Raw genomic sequence first — 25,709 nt, forward strand, 5'->3', positions numbered from 1 at the left:
GCATTCTTTGGCATTGCTTTTCTTTGGGATTGGAATGAAAACTGACCTTTTCCAGTCCTGTGGCCACTGCTGAGTTTTCCAAATTTGCTGGCATATTGAGTGCAGCACTTTCATGGCATCATCTTTCAGGATTTGAAATAGCTCAACTGGAATTCCATCACCTCCACTAGCTTTGTTCATAGTGATGATTCCTAAGGCTCACTTGACTTCACATTCCAGGATGACTGGCTCTAGGTGAGTGATCACACCATAAATAGTCAAGGAATAGTTCTGCTTCAAAAATCACGTCACTCTCCTACCAAAATTTTTTCTGCACCACAATCTTTTTATCCTCTGAAGTCATCTTTTTCTTATATTTATGGAAAGAAAGAATTGCCTTATGCATTCTCCTGAGTTCTCCATGTATCTACACCTTATTTATCAAGTGCTTCTTGTGTGTTGCTGTCATCTACGCCCTGGCCCACCCCGTCTCCTGGTTCTATTTTCATCCATTTGACCTTCACAAGGTCAAACGAGGGAATGGGGTGGGTTCCAGCAGTTCCTAATCTGCAGTAAAATAGATTCAAGCCCAGTTTCTATTTGGTAACATCTGTGCAAATCTCGAGGGCCATTCTATGTGAATTAATTTTGTTCTTAGCAAATCACAGACTCAGTAAGTAAACTGGGCTGCTGGAGCACATGTTGGGGTATTATGCTTACTTTTGAAAAGTCACTGTGGCACGGAAGGTCTCATGCACTAATAGGCTTCAGAAGATGTTAAGGGGAGGTCCCCAAAATATACAGAAGAACTATACAAAAAGACCTTCAGGACGCACATAACCACAATGGTGTGATCACCCACCTAGAGCCCGACATTCTGGGATGCAAAGTCAAGTGGGCCTTAGGAAGCATCACTATGAACAAAGCTAGTGGAGGTGATGGAATTCCAGTTGAGCTATTTCAAATCCTGAAAGATGATGCTATGCAAGTGCTGAACTCAATATGCTAGCAAATTTAGAAAACACAGCAATGGCCACAGAACTGGAAAAGATTAGCTTTCATTCCAATCCTAAAGAAAGGCAATGCTGAAGAATATTCAAACTACCGCAAAATCGCACTCATCTCACATACTAGCAAAGTAATGCTCAAAGTTCTCCATGCCAGGCTTCAACAGTACATGAACCATGAACTTCCAGATGTTCAAGCTGCATTTAGAAAAGGCAGAGGAAACAGAGATCAAATTGCCAACATCTGTTGGATCATAGAAAAAACAGGAGAGTTCCAGAAAAATGCCTACTTATGTTTTAATGCCACATCAATTCCTTTGACTGTGTGGATCACAACAGACTGGGAAATTCTCTAAGAGATAGGACTACCAGACTGCCTTACCTGCCTCCTGAGAAATCTGTATGCAGGTCAGGAAGCAAAAGTTAGAACCGGACATGGAACTGCTGTTTCCAAATTGGGAAATGAGTATGTCAAGGCTGTATTTTGTCACCCTGCTTATTTAACTTATATGCAGACTACATTACTTGAAGTGCTAGGCTGGATGAAGCACAAGCCTGAATCAAGATTGCCAGGAGAAATATCAGTAACCTCAGATATGCAGATGACACAATCCTTATGGCAGAAAGCAAAGAAGAACTAAAGATCTTCTTGATGAAAATGAAAGAAGAGAGTGAAAAAGTTGACTTAAAACTCTACGTTCAGAAAACTAAGATCATGGTATCTGGCCTCATTACTTCATGGTAAATAGATGGGGAAACAGTGAAAACAATGGCAGACTTTAGTTTTTTGGGGCTCCAAAATCACTGCAGATGGTGACTGGAGCCATGAAATTAAAAGATGCTTGCCTCTCGGAAGAAAAGCTACGACCACCCTAGACAGCGTATTAAAAAGCATAGACATTACTTTGCCAACAAAGGTCCATCTAGTCAAAGCTATGGTTTTTCCAGTAGTCATGTATGGACGTTAAGAGTTGGACCCTAAAGAAGGCTGAGTGCCAAAGAATTGATGCTTTTGAACTGTGGTGTTGGAGAAGTCTCTCAAGAGTCCCTTGGACAGCAAGGAGATCAAACCAGTCAATCCTAAAGGAGATCACTCCTGAATATTCATTGGAAGGACTGATGCTGAAGCTGAAGCTCCAATATTTTGGCCACCTTATGCAAAGTACTGACTCATTTGAAAGACCCTGATTCTGGGAAAGATTGAAGGCAGGAGGAGAAGGGGACCACAGAGGACGAGAAGGTTGGATGACATCATGGACTCTATGGATATGTGTTTGAGCAAGCTCCAGAAATTGGTGTTGGACAGGAAAGCCTGGCGTTCTGCAGTCCATGGGGTGGCAAAGAGTCTGACATTACTGAGCGACTCAACTGAACTGAAGGCATATCTAATCAGTGGAGTTTTGGGTGGAACACTCCTTAGACCATATAAGACAGAAAAAGAGTCTCTGAGAAAAGTGTAAGTGTTATTAAGGGGGAAATGGAAATCTCTACACTCAATCCTAATCTTGACTGGCCAAACATAAATTGCATATGCTTGTGATGTCTTTCCCAAACCCTAAATTCTAGTTTGGGTGGACAATCAACTGTGTCTCTATAGCAATCTGTGCCAAAATATATAACGTGCTGTTATTAGTGATAGCCCATAAAGTCTTAATGACAGAAGTCTGCTTGCAGTCGTTTTGGCTCAGATGGTAAAGTGTCTGCCAGCAATGAGGGAGACCCAGGTTTGATCCCCGGGTCGGGAAGATCCCCTGGAGAAGGAAATGGCAACCCACTCCAGTACTCTTGCCTAAAAAATTCATGGATGGAGTACCCTGGTGGGCTATAGTCCATGGGGTCCCAAAGAATCGGACACGACTGAGCAACTTCACTTTCACTTTCACATGACCCAGTGCCTGTCATGAATTTGTTGCTCAATAGATACTTGCTTTACTTGTGAAATTAAAGAATAAATAAACACCATATTCCAGATATTGGGTTAAGTTGCCTAGTAGAAGCCTCTAATTGCTTCAGACTTAGTTTGTTCTGTCCTTTGTACAGTTTTTAATGGGATTTATCTATTTGCATATGTGTCTCTGCAAAGTGTTTTATTAATCTTTAAACAAATATACTTTGCTCAGTAATGTTTGGTGAAAAAAAATGAATGAATATGTGAGTTAGTGAATAAATGAATGATGAATGAAGAGTAATTTACTTCCTCATCTCCCCTGTGCCTCATTAAGCACTATGGATTCAGACAGGAAAGATCAAGTGAGAATTCCATCATTGTGCAGTTGAGAAACTAGAAGCTCTGGAGAAGCCAAATTACATTTGCTATGGAACTTTCTTTGTGACCTTGAGAATGACAGAAGAGCATTTAGATCTCTGATTCTATGTGCAGTGTTCTTTTTGCTGAGTTGCATTGTCTAAATTCATATTCAAGCATCTCAGTTTTCACATAGACCTTGAAATTTTTCATCTGTTTTATGTAAGAGAATCAGGATACACAGTTGATTTCTTTAGAGGATATAACGTTCAGTGTCTAATAAAATTTCCTTTAACTTCCTAATAGCACCTTCATTTTAAAGGTATAAATTTATTTACCAGATCCTAGGTAGGGCACATTGAATTTTTAACTAATTAGGTTTAAAAGTATATTAGAAAACTATTTTTTATACAGTGTTATCTAACTTATTAAAGAAAAAGTCATGTGCTGATTTTTTCTTTTTCTTTACAGAAGTAGGAGACATCAGAAATACACAGAATTTGTTTTTATTTAAATGTCAACTCCAAAACCATCATTTTGGCTCAAGTTTTCATGTAGTAGAAATCAGGAATAGTTCTGTTTCTGATGTGGTTTCTATCAGTTAACATTTCAGTTCAGTTCAGTCACTCAGTTGTGTCCGACTCCTTGCAACCCCATGGACTGCAGCATGCCAGGCCTTCCTCTCTGTCCATCACCAACTCCCGGAGTTTACACAAACTCATGTCCATTGAGTCGGCGATGCCATCCAACCATTTCTGTTGTTCCTAATTTCAAAAGGCAAAAGTATTGGCTTGCATGTAATAGACTCTCAATATAGATTTGTTGGACAGAATTTAATATACAATATTTTCTCCACCCTTGCATTTTTTTCTTTTTACTGTTGCTATTGTGTGTGTGTTAGATGCTCACTCATGTCTGACTTAGTGACCCCACAAACTATAGCCCACCAATCTCCTCTGTCCATGGAATTCCTGGCAGGCTATAGTCCATGGAGTTGCAAAGAGTTGGATGCAACTGAGCACGCACATGCATGCACACATAAAGTATATATCAAAGTAAACCGTATTCTGGGCCAAGAAGAAAATCTCAATACGTTCAAAGTATAAATGATTCTGAGTATATTCCATTATCACAGTGTAATCAAACTAAAAATCAGTAGAAAGGAGAAAAGAAAATCTGCAAACACTTGTAACTAAGCCCCTAAATAAGCCATGAGTCAAAAGGAATCTCAAGTGAAATAAAAAATACATTGAGTTGAATGAAAGGAACATAGTTAATAGTTGTCTTTCTTAATGGACTGTAAGTTTCTGAGGGATGTGGCTCAGTGGTAAAGAACCTGTCTGCCAGTGTAGAAGACGCAGGTTCGATCCCTGGTTGGGAAGATCCCTAGGTCAGGAAGAACCCCTGAAGAAGGAAATGGCAACCCACTCCAGTATTCTTTCCTGGGAAACTCCATGGACAGAGGAGCCTAGCAATTTACAGTCCATGGGGTCGCACAAAAGTTGGACACATCTCAGTGACTGAACTACACACGTCCCTTGAGTCTCCTGCATTGGCAAGCTGATTCTTTACCAACTGTGCCACCTGGGAATCCCATATATTCCATAGGCCTGTGAAAAAATGTTTTCTGCTGTTCTTTGTTGGAGTATTCTATCTATGAATGTTGATTAGATCCTGTTAGCTTATGGTGAACTTTTGAAATTCTCTATCTTGCTGATTTTTTTTTTTTTTTTTGTATAATTGTTGTGTCAATTACTTAGAGAAAGGTGTTGAAATCTCCAATTACTTATTTCTTTCAGTTTTTAATTTCACCTATCCTTCACTTATGTTGTTTGGTGCCTGCACATTTACGATCTTGCAGGATTCAATGTCTCTTTCTGTCTCTGGTAATTTTCACTCTGAAATCTATCTTATATTAGTATAGCCACTGTTTCTATTGATTATTATATCATGGCCTGTCTTTCCCCTTCCTTTTATTTTCAACCATCTTATATTGTTTTATTTTAACTAAATTCCACATAGTTTGGTCAACCTTTTTAATTCTGCCAATCTCCAGATTCTCCACTCTACCTCAGCTGACACCTAGTTATTGCTAGAGGGGACAGGGAAGTTCCAGCTTCTACTAGGTGATTGTTGATATCACCCTGTCTGGTGTAAGAAAAGTACCTCATTTTTGCATCCTATGTGGCCTCTGTGATTGGGGTTACTTTTACTGCTGGTTGTTAATGAAAAGCCCGACTCTTCCCTTGGCCTCCTGGACTCCATCCCATGGGAAAAAGAAGGCTAAGGTGGGTACCTTATTACCATGGGGAGGGATTTGTTTGCATTCTTTCCACTTTCACCAGAAGGCAGGGGTGATTCCTCATTTCTTAGCAAGGAGTAAAATCCTTTATTAGTATTAGTTCCCTAGGGCTGCCATAGCAAAATATACTAGGTTGTCCAAACAGGAGAAATTTATTTTCTTACAGTTCCAGAGGTTAGAAGCCTTAGCTCAAGGTGTCAGTAGGGTTGTTTCTCCTGAGGCCTTTCTCCTTTACTTGTGGATGGCTGCCTTCTAACTATATTTTCACATGGTTTTCCTTTTGTGAAAGTGAAAGTGTCAGTCGCTCTTTGCGATACTGTGGACTATAGCCTGCCAGGTTCCTCTATCCATGGAATTCTCCAGGCAAGAATACGGGAGTAGGTAGCCATTCCCTTCTGTAGGGGATCTTCCTGATCCAGCGATCAGACCCAGGTGGCTCAGATGGTAAAGAATCTGCCTGCAATGCAGTCTGATCCCATTTACTGTGTTTTACTCTCCTTATAAGTGAAGTGAAAGTCGCTCAGTCAGAATGTTGGAGAGGGTAGCCTTTCCCTTCTCCAGGGAATCTTCCAGACCCAGGAATTGCATTGGGGTCTCCTGCACTGCAGGTGGATTCTTTACCAACTGAGCTATGAGGGAAGCCCCTCCTTATAAGACACCAGTGTTATTAGAGTAGTGTTCACTCTAGGGCCCCATTTTAACATAATTACCACCTTAAAGGATCTATTTCCAAATGTAACCACATTCTGAGGTACTGAAGGTTAGGGCTTTAGCATGAGAATTGGAAGGGACACAACTCAGTCCATATAACACTAGGGCCTCTTGGCTTCTCTGAAACCAGCCAGCATGGAAGTTAGTATGCCTTGTGATAGCCTGGCTAGAAGTAGAGTCTAGGCTTTCTACTTAGCCTTTCCTGGTGGACTAGGGTTGGAGACTAATAATTTCTGTGATGTTTCACTAATGTGGAACTTTTATCATCTAATAGTTTTTTGTCTTGTTAGGTCTTTCCTGGCCTTTTAGGTTATAAGAAGTGACTTTTGCTGGAATGCTTTTTTGTTAATACCTGTTGTTTTTTAATCACTCCCCTTTCCAAAACAAATTCTGGGACATTTGGGGCTAAAAGAAAATTCAGGAAAATCGCATTATGTTTTTCCTCAGGTCCCATGGTCCACAGTAAGTGGTTCTTCTCTCTAACTTTCAGTGTTCTTATGTTTATTTTAAAAGTAATGCCCAAGGTTTGTAGTTTTTTAGTGGGAATAGTAGATAAAATAATTACACTCTGACTTTTCAGATGTGGGACTACAGTGGAATCAATTTATAGTCAAATATGATACTTTTCTACTAAAGCTTTCATTTACAATTTTATTACTTGTTAATCTTATATTTTTCTAGAACACTTTATTTGTATGTTATTTTCTTAATGCTTCAATATCTGTTTAATTTTGTAGAGTGTATTTCTGTACCTAATATCACAGCTCAGTTTGCTTGGACTTCAGGGGCTTTTCTCTGTAGGCACTTTTGCTGGTTTCCAAGAACTGTTCCTTCCGTGCCCCCTCAAGGCTACCGAGTGCTTCCTATTGTTGCTAGCTCCATTTCTTACTGTTTTCTCTTAAACTTCACCACAAAACAGCCCCTTTAATAAAATGCTCTGTTGCCTCATTTGAGCACGTCATTTATTTCAAGTTCTGATTTAATATAGATTTATTCATGTTTGAAATTTCAGTTTTTCTTTCTTATAACCCCAGTTTCCAAAGCAACTTTCAGCATATTCTATAGAGTTTATTTTTACAACTTCTTGTATAGTACCGGCATATTTCTCTTGATGTTCTAAAGAACATTCGACTTTTAAAATATCATTATTAAGAATATAGCTTCCAAACATGGTTCATACCTCAAACACCTTCCTTGGCTTTGTTCAGAAAAATAGCACTTACTTTTGAAATCTGGACTCTAACATTTACATGACAAGTTTAACTTATTAAATGCAATCTAGTATCTTAAATATAACAAAGGTTGATCCCTAAATAAATACAAAACCAAAAAGAAATAGGGTATTATATTTCCCAGTAAAGCTATTAGCTTTATGCTTCCATATGTAAGAGTCAGTCAGTCTTGTCTGCTACCAGGAAGAATCTAAAACACTTTGACAAATTTATCCGCCTGTATGATGAGTCTTCATTGACTTCATTGGTTTGGCATGGATGGCATGCCTTTGCTCTGTTTTAAGTTAATAATCTCCCATGTTTGATATTTAGCTACATAGAACTTGGCTTGCACAGACTTCTTTGTGATTATTTTTCCTAAAATTAATTTGTTTTGCTCTTTCTGTTTTCCAGAAGTCTGGAGTTAGGCTGCAAACTATGCTTCTGGGTATTCTTAAGGCAGATATTCTGGTTTTTTGACCAAACTTATTTCAGTTTCCTACATGGCCAGCTGCTCAAGTGTACTGCTATCATCCATCAACTCCACATGTTGAAACTAACAAAAGTGAATACCTCTCAGCATTGCCTCTAAACTGGTAGCTGGCTGACATCCAGCTGCTCTTTTTGGTGATTTTGTATGCTAATATCCCATAGGTAAATGCCATTGAAACTGGTTAAGAAGCATCCTTGTAGTTTTTTCTCCACATGTCTTATGGCTTAAGGGAAGACTGGAAAATTTAAACTTCCAATATGGCCAGTGCAGAGACGACTTCAAGTATTGTTCTTTCTAGGGAAAAATAAGGTCTTGTAAAGAATACAGCTACACAACCTCTGAATGTGGATGAATAATGGAACTAATTACTATTGAGTTCTCTTTTTTCATTATCATATGTATCTATATGAGATGGACATCACCTGCATCCTTCCCCAATCTCATAAACCACCCCTTTGACCCTAGAGAAGTCTTGGGATACAGCTTATAGCTACTTTAGTATTTTTGCATCATTGTCAAACTAGAAAACAAAAGTGATTGATATATAATAGAAAATGATGAGAAAATGAAATCCTAAGATAATGCAATGATAATATCAAGCACTTTGTGGGTATATATTTTGGCTAATAATCTGAAATATCCCATAATTTTTAGTCCTTATTAATAGAATTATTAAATTTAAATAACCTATGTATGCCTCTTTCAAAAATATATCATTACATCATTATCATTTGAACAAGACCAGTAACTAGTCCTTATTCATCTTTGAAAACATCTAGCCTTTTTGACCCTATTATAGTGAATTTATAACCAGGCTTAGACTGGTTCTCAATCCAAAGAGATATTAGACAAGTTACTGAGAAAAAAAAATAGAATAGGAATGTATGAGTACATAAATATTTTGTTGATGATGTGATATCTCCATCCTCACTCCCACTTTTCCTTCCTAATCTTTTGTCATTACAGTTATGGAAGCAGATTCCAGAATTTCTCTGCTCTTCAAGATTCAGTTCAGTTCAGCCATCTCCGACTCTTTGCAACTCTATGGACTGTGGCACACCAGACTTCCCTGTTCATCACCAACTCCTAGAACTTGCTCAAACTCATGTCCATAAAGTTGGTGATGCCATCCAACCATCTCATTCTCTGTTGTCCCCTTCTCTTCCTGCCTTCAATCTTTCCCATTATCAGGGTCTTTTCTAATAAATCATCTCTTTGCATCAGGTGACCAAAGTATTAGAGCTTCAGCTTCAGCATCAGTCCTTCCAATGAATATTCAGGAGTGATCTCCTTTAGGATTGACTGGTTTGATCTCCTTTCTGTCCAAGGAACTCTCAAGAGTCTTCTCCAACACCACAGTTCAAAAGCATCAATTCTTCTGTGCTCAGTTTTCTTCAAGATTAACTGCATTTTCTCTGATTGCTGGTGATTTGGTCAGCAATTGTAGCTCTCTTTGGAAATGACTAATCAATAAGTGGCTACAAGATACTTTGTGTAACAGAATTTCAAATTCAATAAAATTATGAAACCAAACCAAAGGAACATGATGATGGTGGTGCTGATATTGGACTCATGCACCTCTAGAAAAGGAACCAATCTTGCTAGACCTGATGGCAGAACCATAGATGATGGTAGAGCAAGCAAGTGTGAACAAAAAATGGGCATCAGTTTTGGATGAGGCTGAACTCCCAACTCTCAGAGACTTTACTTTTCTCATTTGCACAGTAGCTACTAAAACACATTCTCATTTCCATAAAAACAACATATATATTTTTTTGGTTTATGACAGATGTCTGTAATCATTGCTTTTAGATTGGCAAACCCATGAAGAGGGAAATTTGATCCAAATTGTTTAGAGGTGAAAAGACCAGGAATTAATTCCTTCATAAGTGAGTAGGGATTCAGTTCAGTTCAGTTGCTCAGTCGTGTCCGACTCTTTGTGACCCCATGAATGCATTACGCCAGTAAGGTGGTAGGCAATGAGAGAGGGCATCCGAGGGCAGACAGATGGAAACCACAGTCACAGACAACTGGCCAATCTGATCACACAGACCACAGCCTCGTCTAACTCAGTGAAACTAAGCCATGCTGTGTGGGGCCACCCAGGATGGATGGGTCATGGTGGAGAGGTCTGACAGAATGTGGTCCACTGGAGAAGGGCATGGCAAACCACTTCGGTATTGTTGCCTTGAGATCCCCATGAACAGCATGAAAAAGAGTAGAGATTAGGAGAGAAAAATCTGTCTGGGAGTCACTGATAGTCATGTACAGAATGAATTCTCCAATGATTTTGAAGAATAGAAGCAAAGCAATCTCATCAATCATCTTCTAGTACTTTGCCTCAGTAGTTATGTGAGCAAATATTGGGCATGCATTGGCTCAAAGAGAGAAATGGGTATTTTAATCATATTTGTAAATATCCTATGGGTCTTCTCTGAGGTGTGCTTTCGCAGAGGTCCACACATAGCTAAATGAGTGCATGAATCTACTAGACACTGTTCAGTGTAATTTGGAAAAATGTCTCTTTCCTCATGGAATTTATATTCTAGTGGTTGAGACAGATGAAGACCAATCATCAAAGCGACACAGATACACTGTCAGTGGTGTTTGTTGAGTTCCAGAAAGTAAACCAAACAAAACCTAGGCAGGGGGCAAAAGGAGATGCTTTCTATGTAGGGAATGGAGGAAAAGTCTCTCTGAGGAGCTGACACTGAGCAGAGAACTGAATGGGAGAGTGAGCCACAGGGATAACTGGGGATAGGATTGGAGGTGGAAATACATATATGCAAATAAGACACCAGGTTCAAGGTCTCTGGGGCAGCAGTGTCTTTGCTGGTTGGGACAGTAGGGGAAGGGTGCAGAATGATGAAAGCACAGTCAGCTTTATTAGTGTACCAGACCATCATAGGGTCCTACAGGAAAGAATAAGGGCTTTAATCAAAAAGGAATAGAAAAGAAAGTAATAGTGAATAGGGGATTTTAAATAAGAGGTGACAAGATCTATAGGATTTGTCTCACTACTGGCTAGGCAAGGACTTTGGAGAGTCAAGAGTAATACAAAGAACCAGGTATGAGGAAATGATAATAGTCATGCCTTGGGCTAGACAATGTTTTTTGATTATCAGCCATATGAATGGGGGGGTTTTCACAATCTTTAGAAAGAGAGGTAAGCAAGTTACAGAGAGTTAACACATACATTTGGGGATCTAGACTAGTTCTGCCACTAAATAATATTTCTTTGGGCAGAAAATTTAAGTTTCCTAATGTAACTTCCCATTTTAACTCCCAGGGTTTGAACCAAATTATCACAATAGCCTCCAACTGTCTCTTTTTCTCTGCAGACTGTTACACAGAGTATAGAACATGGAAAATGTGTGAGTACCAGGAGTCTACTATAGCACTGAAATGTCCCATGACATCTTCCTAATTCCCAAGGAAACATTAAGAAACTACTATTACACTGTAGAATAAAAAGGTTAGGAGGTGGGTTTGGTAGTTTTTTTTTTTTTGCAGTGGATAACACATGTGCAAAATGACTTATTTTTAAAGTCTATTCTTAGAAGCTTTATCATGATTTTCATTTGATTGTCTATAATTTATGCAATCCAAAGTCACCAACTGAATTAAACATCCTAGAACCATTTTAGTGAGTCAGTAAAGAAAGGAAAAATTGCAGAGTTGAAATTCTGTTTCAATATGATGACTCCTGAGAATTTTATTGACCTTGGCAGACCTTTTGGAATTTGAGTTCATTTATAATCAAACTAGGAAAAAATGTTTTGAAATGCTATTTAGAAGCTTAAAAGAATTATTGGACCCTGAATAACTTTCACTACATGACATTTTGATAAGGTCATTGTAAATGAGTCAGAAACACAGATTACATTTCTTTTAAAAATACACATCGTTTCACGACAGATTTGGTCCAAATTCGTTTTGGCTTTTGCTGAATCCCAAGTGTTTTTCCTTCTATTTTTTTCCCTCTTTAAATTCTCCAATAAACTTAAAACCCATAATCTAGGTGAGCTCACCTGCCTCACTTCTCCTTTGAGTTTTGCCTCAGGCTTTTCTTTAATAGCATGTATCCTTAGAGCACAGAGTTTTATACTGAGAGTCAAGAGAAGCAAAAGTCTAATAAAAACATGGGAATATATATATATATATATATATAAAGGAAAATATATATATTTTCTTTTTTAACAGGGAGAGGTTTAAGAGAATGATATTGTTCCAGAGTACTGACTCAAATCTGTTCTGTATTTGAACTCTGTGATTATGAAATTTCAATTAAATCTATAAAAAGCAAAGCTAACAGATAGCAGAGCATGCCAAATAAAAATAAAACAACCACAGGATGTTCTTTTTTTGATTGGGAAATAATTATCTAAGTTCAATGGCTGGGTCCAGGTAGCTGAGTTTACATTTGCTTCCCCTCATTATAGAAACAGTTGAATTATGATGAATTTTCCCCAAGCAGCAAAGCTGTCATTCAAAAGGGTGATTTTCTTGGGGTGTAAATCCCTTTAGTTATTGCTTCAGTCCATTTTTAAACGGATTTGAAGCCTGAGGGGAAAGTACAAATTAAGACGGATTTTTCTCTTGATGCAGTGCACCTTGCCTGTCTTGTGTGCTGCAGTCACTGTAGAACCTGTAGGGCGCTCAGCTGCCAGGCAAGTCCTGTGTTATCTCCTTCTTTACAGAAGTGAGACGGAAACACCTCCAGCTCTCGTATTTCTCAAAAATCATTATACTGATTGTATTATGTCTTCAACAATGGAATGAATTTGCTCACACATTTATTACCTAGTGAATGAAACATATAGGCTTCAATTTTGAGGTAACATAGAAAGATGATCAAAATTTTCAGGATTGCAGGAATGTGGTTAACATTGGTGTCATCCATGCTTTCCCCTTGATGGTGGAGGGGAGGGAGAGTATACAACATTTTAAAATTTCAGAAAATGACTACTTTAAATTTTTTTTTTAATTTTAATTTATTCACTAGTTTATTGTGAACAAAGAAATAATATGCAGAAACATTCTGCTTAAGATAAACTAAGGAATTATATTGTAATGATTTAAGATTTCAAAATGATTCAAAAGGATTGTAACAGAATAAGGTATTTATATATAACAAGCATTATTTGAAATGGATAATACAATGGAAGAGAAACCAAAATCAGATATGATTACTCTCTTTTGGGCAGTCACTGACAATGAACATAATCTCTTTAGGGTACACAAAGACATTTTTTCTTCCTTTTTGTCATTAGGGAAATAACAACTTGAAACATATCTTATAAATATGGTCGCCTACTGTTGAGAACTAAGTTTAATTTTTAATTATAACATTCATTACCTTAAAATTTTAGAATAATATATTTCTAGGTTAAATAAGGATTTTAATTAGCATATTATATAGTATGTGTACAATATACGAACAATATATTTATGAACACACACATACACACACATTTTCAGAACTTAAGGGACCTCAGAAGATAATTAACTCTATCCCTTTTGCTCCGTGACCGTATCAGTATATAAACAATTTAATATAGGTATCATAATATACATTAATTTGACATAACTTAGAGAAACATATTTCACAAGAAGTCATTACTCTACATTTAAGTTAAATTCGTCCTGTTGTACCCTTGAACTTTTATCTCTCATTCATTCATTTCAGTAGAAATAGCCATAAGCACTTGAACTACATATTGTTAAAATCTGCTATCATCATCTTCTGAAATCTCACCTGAGGCCAAATCATTCTTGTAACCTTTCTTAGATAAACCTTGTGATCAAAGCTTTTAATCAATTTCACTGTTCTCCTGTGTACCCTGTTCATGTAGCATGCATGCATGTTAAGTCACAGAAGAGAATGTTACTTAATGGTGTGAATAAGTTTGTGTATAATGGGAAGATTACATTAATTTTTTTCTGCATACATTTTCTTCATTCCTGTTGACTAATGGTGAAATGTTACTGAACCACCTTAAATTATATTCTGCTATGAACTCAGAGACTGATTTCCATTAAATTTCCCATAGAACATTTAGTGAGAATCTAGTATATCTACAGATTTTTCTCTAAATGCTAACCACATTTGATCTCTTACTCCCATGTCAGCTAATTTTCTGATTTTAAAAATAAAATATTTTTAAATTATCATGATAGTGACCAATTATCAAACACTAGTCTTGAAATATTCCTTGAGCAAAGTAAGAATGAAGCATTTGTTAAATTAATGAATAAATGTAAAGTGAAGAAATTTCTTTGCCTTCTTTTTGGCCTTTTTTTTTTTTCATTTGCTATTACTCATTTTATTTGATGAGTATTATAATATTTGATGAGTATTACAATATTTGATGATTTATTATAAGAAATAAAATGAACTGAGTTTTTCTATATTTCTAAATTATTTTCAAATATATTATTTTTTAATCATTTGGTAAACATACTTCTAAACAATCTGAATGTTGTGTTACATTCCCATTATATTATTGTACACATACTTCATGATCAAAATCAAGTTGTCTGCAAATACTGACAGTCTTATTTTCTTCTTTGACAGTTAACATACCATTTCTTTTTATCGCCATATTGCATGAGCTACGATCCTCAGTACAATGTTGAATAAAAGTGTTAGCATGAGCTACAACCCTCAGTACAATGTTGAATAAAAGTGTTAGCTGGAATAGTTATCTTGACTCAGTTTCAAGAAAAAACTTCCTATGTCTCATTGCTAAATATTCTATCGAATATAATAATTTTTGATAGACACATCAGATTAGAGAATTTCATACTATTCCTCATTTGCTAGTATGCATTTTAACCATAAATAAGTTTTAACTTATGTAACATGGTTTAAACATGAGATAGCTTTACTATTTTTCTGCCTTTTCCTGATAAATGCCTTTTCACTGAGATTCATGTCCATTGAGCCAGTGATGCCATCCAGCCATCTCATCCTCTGCCGTCCCCTTCTCTTCTTGCCCCCAATCCCTCCCAGCATCAGAGTCTTTTCCAATGAGTCAACTCTTCGCATGAGGTGGGCAAAGTAATGGAGTTTCAGCTTCAGCATATTCCTTCCAAAGAAATCCCAGGGTTGATCTCCTTCAGAATGGACTGGTTGGATCTCCTTGCAGTCCAAGGGACTCTCAAGAGTCTTCTCCAACACCACAGTTAAAAAGCATCAATTCTTCGGCACTCAGCCTTCTTCACAGTTCAACTCTCACATCCATACATGACCACAGGAAAAACCATAGCCTTGACTAGACGAACCTTTGTTGGCAAAGTAATGTCTCTGCTTTTGAATATGCTATCTAGGTTGGTCATAATTTGCCTTCCAAGGAGTAAGCGTTTTTTATATTCATGGCTTCAGTCACCATCTGCAGTGATTTTGGAGCCCCCCAAATAAAGCCTGACACTGTTTCCACTGTTTCCCCATCTATTTCCCATGAAGTGATGGGACCGGATGCCATGATCTTAGTTTTCTGAATGTTGAGTTTTAAGCCAACTTTTTGACTCCCCTCTTTCACTTTCATCAAGAGGCTTTTTAGTTCCCCTTCACTTTCTGCCATAAGGGTGGTGTCATCTGCATATCTGAGGTTATTGATATTTCTCCCCGCAATCTTGATTTCAGCTTGTGCTTCTTCCAGCCCAGCGTTTCTCATGATGTACTCTGCATAGAAGTTAAATAAGCAGGGTGACAATATACAGCCTTGACGTACTCCTTTTCCTATTTGGAACCAGTCTGTTGTTCCATGTCCAGTTCTAACTGTTGCTTCCTGACCTGCATACAGATTTCTCAAGAGGCAGGTCAGGTGGTCTGGTATTCCCATCTCTTTCAGAATTTTCCACAGTTCATTGTGATCCACACAGTCAAAGGCTTTGGCATAGTCAATAAAGCAGAAGTAGATGTTTTTCTGGAACTCTCTTGCTTTTTCCATGATCCATGGGTTGTTGGCAATTTGATCTCTGGTTCCTCTGCCTTTTCTAAAACCAGCTTGAACATCAGGAAGTTCACGGTTCACATACTGCTGAAGCCTGGCTTGGAGAATTTTGAGCATTACTTTACTAGCATGTGAGATGAGTGCAATTGTGCAGTAGTTTGAGCATTCTTTGGCATTGCCTTTCTTCGGGATTGGAATGAAAACTGACCTTTTCCAGTCTGTGGCCACTGCTGAGTTTTCCAGATTTGCTGGCATATTGAGTGCAGCACTTTCATAGCATCATCTTTCAGGATTTGAAATAGCTCAACTGGAATTCCATCACCTCTACTAGCTTTGTTTGTAGTGATGCTTTCTAAGGCCCACTTGACTTCACATTCCAGGATGTCTGGCTCTAGGTCAGTGATCACACCATTGTGATTATCTGGATATGAAGATCTTTTTTGTACAGTTCTGTGTATTCTTGCCACCTCTTCTTGATATCTTCTGGTTCTGTTAGGTACATATTATTTCTGTCCTTTATTGAGCCCATCTTTGAAAGAAATGTTCCTTTGGTATCTGTACTTTTCTTGAAGAGATCTCTAGTCTTTCCCATTCTGTTGTTTTCCTCTATTTCTTTGCATTGATCGCTGAGGAAGGCTTTCTTATCTCTCCTTGCTATTCTTTGGAACTCTGCATTCAGATGCTTGTATCTTTCCTTTTCTCCTTTGCTTTTCGCTTCTCTTCTTTTCACAGCTATTTGTAAGGCCTCCCCAGACAGCCATTTTTCTTTTTTGCATTTTTTTTCCATGGGGATGGTCTTGATCCCTGTCTCCTGTACGGTGTCACAAACCTCATTTCATAGTTCATCAGGCACTCTATCTATCAGATCTAGGCCCTTGCAAGAGGGCATCAGAGGGCAGACACACTGAAACCATACTTACAGAAAACTAGTTAATCTAATCACACTAGGACCACAGCCTTGTCTAACTCAATGAAACTAAGCCATGCCCATGGGGCAACCCAAGACGGGCGGGTCATGGTGGAGAGTTCTGACAGAATGTGGTCCACTGGAGAAGGGAAAGGCAAACCATTCAGTATTCTTGCCTTGAGAACCCCCTGAACAGTATGAAAAGGCAAAATGATATGATACTGAAAGAGGAACTCCCCAGGTCAGTAGGTGCCCAATATGCTACTGGAGATCAGTGGAGAAATAACTCCAGAAAGAATGAAGGAATGGAGCCAAAGCAAAAGCAATACCCAGCTGTGGATGTGACTGGTGATAGAAGCAAGGTCTGATGCTGTAAAGAGCAATATTGCATAGGAACCTGGAATGTCAGGTCCATGAATCAAGGCAAATTGGAAGTGGTCAAACAAGAGATGGCAAGAGTGAATGTTGACATTCTAGGAATCAGCGAACTGAAATGGACTGGAATGGGTGAATTTAACTCAGATGACCATTATATCTACTACTGTGGGCAGGAACCCCTTAGAAGAAATGGAGTAGCCATCATGGTCAACAAAAGAGTCCGAAATGCAGTACTTGGATGCAATCTCAAAAACGACAGAATGATCTCTGTTCGTTTCCAAGGCAAACCATTCAATATTACAGTAATCCAAGTCTATGCCCCAACCAGTAACGCTGAAGAAGCTGAAGTTGAATGGTTCTATGAAGACCTACAAGACCTTTTAGAACTAACACCCAAAAAAGATATCCTTTTCATTATAGGGGACTGGAATGCAAAAGTAGGGAGTCAAGAAACACCTGGAGGAACAGGCAAATTTGGCCTTGGAATAGGGAATGAAGCAGGGCGAAGACTAATAGAGTTTTGCCAAGAAAATGCACTGGTCATAGCAAACACCCTCTTCCAACAACACAAGAGAAGACTCTATATATGGACATCACCAGATGGTCAACACCAAAATCAGATTGATTATATTCTTTGCAGCCAAAGATGGAGAAGCTCTATACAGTCAACAAAAACAGTACCAGGAGCTGACCTGGCTCAGATCATGAACTCCTTATTACCAAATTCAGACTTAAATTGAAGAAAGTAGGGAAAGCCACTAGACCATTCAGGTATAACCTGAATCATATCCCTTATGATTATACAGTGGAAGTGAAAAATATAATCCTATAGGTAATGTTTTTATGAGGATTAGGCAAAAAATGAATAAGCCAATATCTTTAAGCTTTTTAAAAATAATTTCTCTGAAATTGAATTTGTACACTCTACTGCCATAAATTATAAGAGGGACTTCTAATTCCTTTTCAAGTAGATAAGTCATAATATGTCAGGTTTGTTGAAGAATGTGACTGGTTGTCCAAGGAGACTATCTAACATAGGTTGCAAATAAGGGCCATCATCATGGGAGAAAAACCACTGTCATCCTTTTCCTTTGGAAATGTCCTCTTCTTATTGTCATTATGTTGTTTGATCTAAAGATTTTATGACATTTTATGGCATTATGTGACATTTTATGACATCTTATGACAGCTATCAGTATACCATTTATGATAATATGTTTTCCTGCTAAAGAAATTGGTCCTTAGGATATGAAGAAATAATCTGAATCCATCTGACTTTCCTAAAAGGAATAGATTTATTATCTAAGTGGCAAGTAATTATCTTAGTAAGTGACAGGTTAGCAGAAAATACACTGGTAGAATCAATGAGATGTGGTGGCTAATGAGAATACTAATGACAAGATTGGTTCACTATTGAGCCGTAGAAATAAAACTCTTTATAATTCCTCAATAGTTTCATTTGTAATAAATCCACAAAGGAAGCAATATTGGTTTTGTCAGTCATAGTAGACCATCTCAGTTCTCTCCTTTTACATATTAATCTTCTTCAGAGAGATTTTTTCTTAATAAAAGTGTTCAGGCCCTTCACACAGAAATTCCAATTCTATACACTTGCTCAGTGTCTGACTTTTTAAAGGTTTCACTGGTGATTTTCATAAACATATTAATCCTGCTTGAAATTCTTTGCAGTTTGCTTGATATATGATATGACATGTTCTAAGTTTGTTGAACTGGAATATGCCAAGCATATGCTTTGCTAAAAAGAAATTTAGGAGCATATAAGTGAGGTGGGTTTTCTCTTATCTATATCTGAAACCATTTTCAAAGCATACTCATAAAGCAAAGAGAAAATGAGGAAATTTAAAGAATAGGGGAATAAAGTTGAAGAGACTGGAAGAAATACAAAAGGGTGCACCAAATTGCCATTCTTCTGAACATGTTGTTTCTGGAAAGTGCCAGGAGTAATATTAGACTCCAATTAGAAAGTTGTGCATGTAGCTATCATTATTACAGAACTTAGAGCTATAATGTAGCTATCATTATTGCAGAACACAGAGAATAATGGCTGTTGAATCATAGTTCCTATATATTACACTTTGAATAATTTATGTTATTCTTTAATTTTGCCTCTCTTTGTTATATATCCAGATTAGTGTCTCTACAGCAGTTTTGTGTACTGACTGAGCCATTTGTCATTTAATTAATAAAAAAAAGACAGTTAAACAATAAACAATGTAACTGATAAATAGGATGTCTTGTTTGGTTCCATAGAAGCTTCATAGAACAAGTAGAATTTATAAAATCATAAAGAAGACTAAATATTAAAGTCTCTTTCATAATAGGTGCATTAAGATACTGTGTTTGCACAGTTAATTGGATCAACACACTTTAGTGATCGACTATTACTACTGTAATGGCTTCCATGGTGACTCAAACGGTAAAGAATCTGCCTGCCAATACAGGAGATCAGAGTTTGATCTCTGGGTCAGGAAGATCCCCTGGAGAAGGGAATGGCTACCCACTGCACTCTTCTTGCCTGTAGAATTGTATGGACAGAGGAGCCTGGTGCACTGCAGTCTGTGAGGTCACAGAGTCAGACATGACTGAGCGGCCAACAGTCACTGAATCATTATCTCTGTAAAGGGGCAAAAACTCCATTTTTAAAATAAGTGTAAACAATAATTTTCATTACTTGGATTCTGAGAATAATTCTCCATATATACTTACATAGAAGTATATATACAGGCTTCCCTGGTGGCTCAGATGGTAGGGAGACTGACACATTGTTCACTTTCAGAATAATGGAAATTAATTCTGTGGGACATTTTTAATTGGCTGTGGGGGTCATTGTTTTAGAGAGCATATATCTTTCAACTGGTAACTTCTGGCTAAGGTAAGTATGCTATTCATTGTACTTTGAAAGTATGTCTGTTAGAATAACATTTTGACCATAATAAGTTGTGAAGATTACATATTATTTATCTAAGAGTTTACATACCTTATTTTACCAAATCATTGTATAATTTTCCTATATAATCTTTATGATTAACCCAGTTAGATGTTATTCAAAAGACATTCATGAAGCTATCAAGAGGCATAAAAATATTAAATATTGGGTTGCTCTTTTTTCATTGCTATTCAGTATTTATGCTCAGACTTTATTTGATATTAGTAGTCATCTGCATAAATTAAAGTCTGCCCACCCACATTATCTAAGCCATGGGTCATTTTCATTTCTAATTGTGAAACTTCCTACATGCTAGTTTACTCATCTTACACATTGATCACTTATTATTTCCCTCAAATAAAGCTTTTATAAAATAACAGTTTCTAGATTTCCATTTTTCTGATTGTTCTAAATTCAAAAATACATTTTATACACAGAGATTTTGGCAGTATAGGCAACATAAAAATTTCAACGTAACTTGTACCTGAGAAGACATCATAGATAGAATCTTTAAAAATAACGATAAACTAATTTTATGGAATGTAAATCAATCATGATTTATCAAATATTTTCCTATGAACTGTTATATATGATTCTTTGAAAAATTATTTTCCCATAAACACAAGCTGGAATCAAGATTGCTGGGAGAAATATCAATAACCTCAGATATGCAGATGACACCACCTTTATGGCAGAAAGTGAAGAAGAACTAAAGAGCCTCTTAAGGAAAGTGAAAGAGGAGAATGAAAAGGTTGGCTTAAAGCTCAACATTCAGAAAACTAAGATCATGGCATCTGGTCCCATCACTTCATGGCAAATAGATGGGAAAACAGTGGAAAGAGTGGCTGACTTTATTTTTGGGGGCTCCAAAATCACTGCAGATGGTGATTGCAGCCATGAAATTAAAAGACACTTACTCCTTGGAAGGAAAGTTATGACCAACCTAGACAGCATATTAAAAAGCATAGACATTACTTTGCCAACAAAGGTCCTAATAGTCAAGGCTATGATTTTTCCAATAGTCATGTATGGATGTGAGAGTTGGACTATAAAGAAAGCTGAATGCTGAACAATTGATGCTTTTGAACTTTGGTGTTGGAGAAGACTCTTGAGAGTTCTTTGGACTGCAAGGAGACCCAATCAGTCCATCCTAAAGGAGATCAGTCCCTGGTGTTCATTGGGAGGACTGATGCTGAAGCTGAAACTCCAATACTTTGGCCACCTGATGCAAAGAGTTGACTCATTTGAAAAGACCCTGATGCTGGAGAAGATTAAGGGCAGGAGGAGAAGGGGACAATAGAGGATGAGATGGCTGGATGGCATCACTGACTCAATGGACATGAGTTTGGGTAAACTCTGGGAGCTGGTAATGGACAGGCAGGCCTGGCGTGCTACAGTTCATGGGGTTGCAAAGAGTCGGACACGACTGAGTGACTGAAGTGAACTGAAGTCTCAATAGTGTGACCATAGAGTTGGACATATAGAATAAATCATTTTAATTTCCAGGTGTTAGCAAGAAGAAACAATTGCAAAGTCTATTGCTATACCACCACTCTTTTTGTCAAATTGGAGCATTTTATCCACTCAGCTTAAGATAACAGCTTATATTAATTATTCTTTTTATATTCCCTATTATGTTTCATATTTAGCAAGACTGACTGTGGGTGGATAAAGATGAAGAGAAAAATTTTGCATTTTTACAATTCTGAGATTTTATTTCAAATATCTGAATCTATTGGTAAGATTTTTTAAGATATATAGACACTGTTTTTAAGACTATTTTGAAAGATTCTTCAAATGTTAATTCATGTTATTAAAATATTAATAAAGATATTTCCACCTTTATATTCATAAAGCTATGCCTTTGCTGGGATGGAAACCCTTTATAATTTATTTCCACTCCCCTATCTTATTATCATACTTGAATAATCTCCTCTAAAATAAATATCAACATTTAGAGGTAATATAAATGTATACTAATCCTTTAAGTCAAACTTAGCTAACAGACTGTACTTTTTACAAGCCAATTCGTGTTTATGCTCAGATAACATACTTTACTGGCAAACATAATTGTTCATTGGTCAATTTGCCAGCTATAAAATAAGTGTGTATATTTCTAAGGTGAATGTAGTAAATGGATTTCATAGATACATGAAAGTAAAATAATCATCTGCAAGAGAGCTTTTACCTAGTATATATTTCAACCATTCAAGATTCAATTTGTTAAATTTTTTATATGTACATTCCAGCATTCTAATATTACATGTAATATTAGAAGCTATGATTAGAAACAAGCCTGGGGGAGTAGATGAATCATGAGGTTGCTAATAGGATATTAAGTCTTTCACATCTACATAGTCATTTGGTTGAAATCTAGGCAACATTAATAGGGTACCATCTTATGATTTTCCAAATGAAATGACTGTTATGAGACCTAGTACTATTGAATAGAGGGCTACAAAGTACTTTATACTGACCAAGTAGTCCATTTTATATCTACTCATGATCATCCACAATTACTCTCTAAAAGATCAATAAATATTGTTAATTAGTATGTAATGTGAAATAGTTTTGTGTGATGTAAATATCAGGTTACTTAAATATCCTGTGATATAAGCATATTTGGGGAGATATGAGCGTATTTTCTTTGAACATACTGACTGTAATATGATACCATGGAGTTAAAGGCCAAATATAGTAAATATAATGACACTAAAGAGAGTAGTGAAGTTATTGATAACTTTATATACATATCTCTTCAACATGTTTTCTGATCTTAAATATAAACAATGACAAAATAATGCTTATTAGATCTGAAACTAGTCCTATGACAAAAATGTAATTTAAACTAGGGTTACAATTACAGGTCTTTCTAGAAATTTTCAGCTAGAATTTAGAGAGAGAGTTGGTTTAATATTTGTGAATAGAAAGCATAATTAAAGTTTATTATTTTGATTTTATTTCGCATTTTAAAAATTTATTTCATATTCCTTCAATCTTTCATCTTATCATTGTTTCAACATGATCTTGGTACAAAGTATAAGACATGTTAAATCCTTTTCCATGTACTTCCTGGAATTAAGAACATGAAGAGTTCTCTAATTAATTAATTTACTAGTAATTACCTTCTATGAAGAAATTTGCCAGTGGCTATGATCAGGACCATAACCAAAGTAATGTAATAAATTTCCATGAACCATACATGAATATTAGCTTTACTACTTCATAGTAAGTTTCCAAACTTGTTTTATACCCAAAAATACCTCGGAGATTTGGAAGCCCCATTTGACAGTTGGTGTTCACTAAGTGATAATGCTCAAGTGAGAGTGGGAATGTGGCACATATCAAAATCATTTGTCAGTGGGACTAGGATTGCCTCATATGTCATTTCATTTTATAGCATCACTATTTCTAGAAATATCCCTGATGTTACAAATCAGGAGGATTCTTGAAGTTACTCTTCTAAGGAATTTCTACTTATGTGACTCTGACATTTATTTATTCATTCAAAAAAATGTTAGTATCTTATGTTTCAAGTACAATACTATCAATTTGGAACACAAAGACTAATTAACACAAGATGCACCTTATAGACTGTAGGAAAGTGATGCTTGTAAATGAATAATTAATGCTATGTTTTGTAGAGTGGTAATCAGAAGGTCTAGGGATTGAGGAAGGCTTTTCAGAGGAATCAGCTTTTAAGCTGAACTTTAAACAAGGAAAGACTTAATAAACAACAAAAAAAAGCACAATACATACCCAAAGAAGATAAAGAAAAAACTGAAAAGGCACCAAGGAATGAGAGAGTATGACAATTTCACAAATTACAGCTAATTCCATGCCTCTGTAATTTCTGGAGAATGTGATTGTTAAGAATATGACTAAAATGATTAGCTGGGCAGAGCATCCCTTCCCATGCAAATATGAACACATTAAGCCCCAGAACTGGGTTCAGAAATTGTATGATTCCAATACAGCTAGGAGTTTAAGGACTGCTTGAAATTGAAAACATAGGAGCCACTCCTATTTATTATGGAAGCTCAATAAATTATATTAACTCAGAATGTTTTAGAATAAGAATAATTCTTTCATTTAAGAACCTCATATGGAAACTCATTAAAATAAAATATAAGAAAGTGTATACATATCATGGGAACAGACAGACATGCAATCTAATTTATTTTGTGGTGGAAGTCACAGTCGTCTTCTGAGAAGCAACACATGATGTGAGTCCATAAGATAAGTAAAAGTCAGTGAGGCAGAACAAAGGGATAGGATACGGAGTCATTGCAAGTAGAAACAGCAATGTGAGAAAAGGTAGACATTTTGTAGGTGAGGTAGCATACCTTAGTTGTCTAATTACCACAGTTTGGTGACTTAAAACAACACATATTATCCCAGTTTTTAGGGGTCAGAGGTCTAGGCATCATTCAGCTGAGGCTTCTGTTCTGTGTTCCACAAGGCTGCAGGGCAAATCTTGACTGGACTGCATTCCTTTCAGAGCTCAAGGATCTCTTCCAAACACATTTGGTTGTTGGCAGAATTCATTTCCTTTCAGTTATAGGTCTGAGATACCTGTTTTTTGTTGACTGTCAACCAGGGGTCTTGGCTTCTAAAGTGAAAATCAAAGTGTTACAAGCTCAGTAGTCTGATTCTTTGTGACCCCATGGACAGCAGCCCACCAGGCTCCTCTCCATGGAATTCTCCAGGCAAGAATACTGAAGTGGGTTGCCATTTGCTTTTCCAGAGGATGTTCCTTACCCAGGGATTGAACCAGGGTCTCCGCATTACACTTGGATTCTTTATCATCTGAGCCACTAGGGAAGCTAGTTCAGGTCAGTTCAGTCACTCAGTCATGTCTGACTATGTAACCCCATGAACTGCAGCACGCCAGACCTCCCTGTCGATCACCAACTCCTGGAGTTTACCCAAACTCATGCCATTGAGTCAATGATGCCATCCAACCATCCCATCCTCTGTTGTTTCAGACTACTTCTTCTTTCAATCTTCCCCAGCATCAGGGTGTTTTCCAAGGAGTCAGTTCTTCACATCAGGTGGCCAAAGTATTGGAGTTTCAGCTTCAACATCAGTCCTTCCAATGAATATTCAGGACTGATCTCCTTTAGGATGAACTGATTGGATCTCCTTGCAGTCCAAGGGATTCTCAAAAGTTTTCTCCAAAACCACAGTTCAAAAACATCCATTCTTTGGCACTCAGCTTTCTTTATACTCCAACTCTCACATCCATACATGACTACTGGAAAAACCATAGCTTTCTCTAGATGGACTTATTTTGGCAGAGTAATGTTTCTGCTTTATAATATGCTGTCTAGGTTGGTCATAACTTTCCTTCCAAGGAGTAAGTGTCTTTTAATTTCAAGGCTGCAGTCACCATCTGCAGTAATTTTGGAGCCCCCCAAAATAAAGTTAGCCACCATTTCCACTATTTCCCCATCTATTTGCCATGAAGTGATGGAACCAGATGCCATGATCTTAGTTTTCTGAATGTTGAGCTTTAAGTCAACTTTTTCACTCTCCTCTTTCACTTTCATCCAGAGGCTTTTTAGCTCC

This window comes from Bos taurus, chromosome 9 (assembly GCF_002263795.3).
Source record: "Bos taurus isolate L1 Dominette 01449 registration number 42190680 breed Hereford chromosome 9, ARS-UCD2.0, whole genome shotgun sequence".
Lineage (NCBI taxonomy): Eukaryota > Metazoa > Chordata > Mammalia > Artiodactyla > Bovidae > Bos > Bos taurus.